This window comes from Lycium ferocissimum, chromosome 8 (genome assembly GCF_029784015.1).
Source record: "Lycium ferocissimum isolate CSIRO_LF1 chromosome 8, AGI_CSIRO_Lferr_CH_V1, whole genome shotgun sequence".
NCBI lineage: Eukaryota > Viridiplantae > Streptophyta > Magnoliopsida > Solanales > Solanaceae > Lycium > Lycium ferocissimum.
In genome coordinates, this window is record NC_081349.1 from 22,210,728 (window position 1) to 22,214,071 (window position 3,344).

Here is a 3,344-nt window from a genome sequence, read left to right on the forward strand (position 1 = left end):
TTTGTACGAATTTTATAAAATATTACTTTCATTCGATAACAACTTCTCGATATGTATGTTTATGTAAAGAGGAGGAGGCTACAATTTCTTTAAAATAAGGCAAACTTTTAGATGTGAGGTAATTACCATCATAACCAACGATGGTTATGATGAAATGTAAATTTTATGTTGTTCAAACATAGATCAAAGACAAGAAATTGTCGAATTGAATGTTTCATATATTATAAAACTTGTAAGATTGAAGTCGTTCTCACAATACTTTATCGCATTAAAATCTTATCAGCAAAATAATATTAATGAAACAAATAAATCTTTAGTATGACATCAAAAGTGATGAAAATACTAATGGGGAACAGTCTTGGAGGAAAAAAGACAGCAAAAGTGATGAAAATCGATGGACAAACAATGAAAAACAAGACACCAATTTATGCCAACGAGGTACTAAAAAATTATCCATCTTTACTATTATTAAAGAAGTGAAGCATTTTGGGATTAGAGCAGAGTCATTGGAGCCACAAGAAGAGTTAAAGCCCAAAAGGCTTTATTTCTTGTAGAATTAATTACCCAGATACCCCGAAGAGAATAATAAAAACCCGAGGAGGGTCCATTCAGGGATCCAAATGAGCGCCAAGGATAGGCTCGAGACACTAATGCTAGCACTGAGATCCGTGTCTGACATGTCAATCATGAAGCCTGCCAGTATTATGACTGAAGAGTGTTCGTCTTATCATAATAATAGCTTCTACTTCATACTTAACAGGTGGTGGGTATGGGCCACCCCGTGAGGCTGAAGTTGAGGCTACCAAAAGCGGAGGTGGAGAAGTTGATGATGCAAAGCAAAGATGGGAGTGATGTTGGTGAGAAAATTATGAGACTTTGCATGAACAACAATGGTGGAAGTGGTTTGTTGATGGAAGAAGAAAGTCCTAAAAATGGAGGAATAATTAAGAAAGGACTCAAATCACGAGAGGTATTGTTCTCTTCCTTAATTATGAACATGCGTGGATTGCTGTTTTCTTATCATGATTCTAAAGTTCTACTTAAAATATAACGAATTAGTAAATCTTACAGTAAAAACTACAATAGAGTTATATTAAATTACATTCTTTTTACTGGAAAATTTACTCAATATACTATAAAAGAATCGCTAATTTCCAATAGGAAATTCCGGCGGAGCCTGTCGAAAACCCCTTATACTAATGAGCCAAATTTTGAAGGGACGTTCATTGGAAATTAGCGATTTCGGTTGATTGAGTATCTGAACTTTCACGATATTGATAAATATTTGATTCCCTGCTTTATAATCTCCTTATTTGCCCTTTTGAAACAAAATTCGGTGAACCATAGGTTACATAGATTAGAGTAGGGCTGGGCATAATTACCGAAAACCGAAAAACCGAACCGAACCGAACCGAAATTTCAACAAACCGAACCGAACCGAACTAGTTTGGTTCGGTGTTTGGTGTCCATCGTCAAAAAACCGAAACCGAAATAGCCGAACCGAAGTTTGATAAAACCGAACCGAAAAACCGAACGCACCGAAATTTAATATATTACCCAAAAAAATTAAAATAGTCCGGGCCATTAAGTTTAAAGCAAAAAAAAACCCAATTGTAATAAGTCCTCTTTTGCATTTGTATCCCTAATTTTTTACTTCAATTGAAAAAATCAAATATCCTTAACAAAGAAAGGTAACCAGGATGTCTCTTTAGGATTAATGTATGTCCTTTATGTGTTTTCTTAATTATTCTTACGGTATGTATATAACACCTAGTAATCCTATGTCATGATTATAGTTTTACGTTTCTTGTGTATCTGTTTGTTTGATTTTGATTTCAATTTATCAGTTTTATGTTTTACTGCTTTTGAGAATATGAATTAGTGTCAATGGAATCGCTTCTAATATTATATTAAAAAAACCGAATTGAAAAAACCGAAAGAACCGAACCGAACTAGTTTGGTTCGGTGTTTGGTGTCCACCTTCAAAAAACCGAACCCGAAATAGCCAAACCGAAGTTTGATAAAACCGAACCGAAAAACCGAACGCCCACCCCTAAGTTAGAGCTCCATTTTGATACGAGTTACGTTTTGGTGAAATCATATTAGTCAAAAATAAAATAAAATGAAGGTGTTGAATTTACTCATATTGATTAGAATTAGAAATGTTTTCTCAAAATAGACGTTTTAATTTTAATTTTCTCATTTGACATAGCCAAAGTTCATAAGGAATAACGATTGAGTTAAAGTTTGAATAGAGCAAATTGCATTTATTCAAGTAGTGTGTATTCGAGAAAATGGAAGCGTAATGGAGAGGAGTCGAATTTATTTCACGAAATATAAACACGTTAAATTCACAAATTACATCGTCGATTCGGTTTAGCAAAATTACATAAAGCGTGACACACATCCCTTTTCTGGAAATTCTATTTTCAAGAATGACTGCTTCTGTCTTACTAGGTGTAATTTCTTAAATTTTTAGCTTTCAATCAACAATGTCTGCTGACTTTAACAAAAGCTGCAAATTATTTTTGATTTTCCAGAAACAACGCCTATGTCATACTTTAATAAAGTAACTAACATCTATTTATTCTCTATATTTAAAATATTTATGCATAATATCATGAAAATTATTGGTTAACTACCAGTTAGAAGTTAACACTTTTGGTAGTGTAACAACCAGAATAGTTTACATAAAACACCAACCTGAAAAATGTAACTCATAATTTAGAAAAAAAATAATTAGTTGAAACAGATTATTTACCCCATGATAACGTAATTCACTATGATGTCAACTTTGGTTGTTACAAAATGATCTTGAAAAATAAATTGATTATGTTTAATCTCCTTTAATTTTTCCTAACTTATTTTTCTTATTTTTAATGGAATGCAGAAACGTGTAGGATTCTTGCCTATAACAGAAGGGGAGATTCAATTAGCTGTGGCTGCTTCTTAAGAAAAATGGGAATTGAAAATTAAAAAAAAAAAAATTCTATAGCTTTTGTATTGTGTACAAGTGCTCTCCTAATTCAGTGGCTAACTTCTCAGCTACTTATTAGTACTACTAATCATGTATTAGTCATTTTGTAAACTATGATTATGAAGCTGAGAATGAGATTATATGCCCTCAGTGAATTATGTGAGATGGCTTTGGAGAACTAAACCTATAGCAGTTAGGGACTTATTATCTAATTGTTTCATTCTTATCCGACCATAAATTTTGCACGATCTCGAATATATTAAAGCTCTGTATTTCGTTTCCTCATGCAAATGATTAACCAATAAAGGGTCCAAATGTCACCACCCAACAATGGTGAAGATATGATTTTTGCCCAGGGACCTGCACA

General features: G+C 32.9%; 1 pseudogene; it reads left to right on the plus strand.

Moving 5' to 3' along the window:
* Window positions 1-339: 339 nt before the first annotated feature.
* On the plus strand, window positions 340-3,112 carry LOC132067550 (uncharacterized protein At1g66480-like; annotated as a pseudogene).
* Window positions 3,113-3,344: the final 232 nt, after the last annotated feature.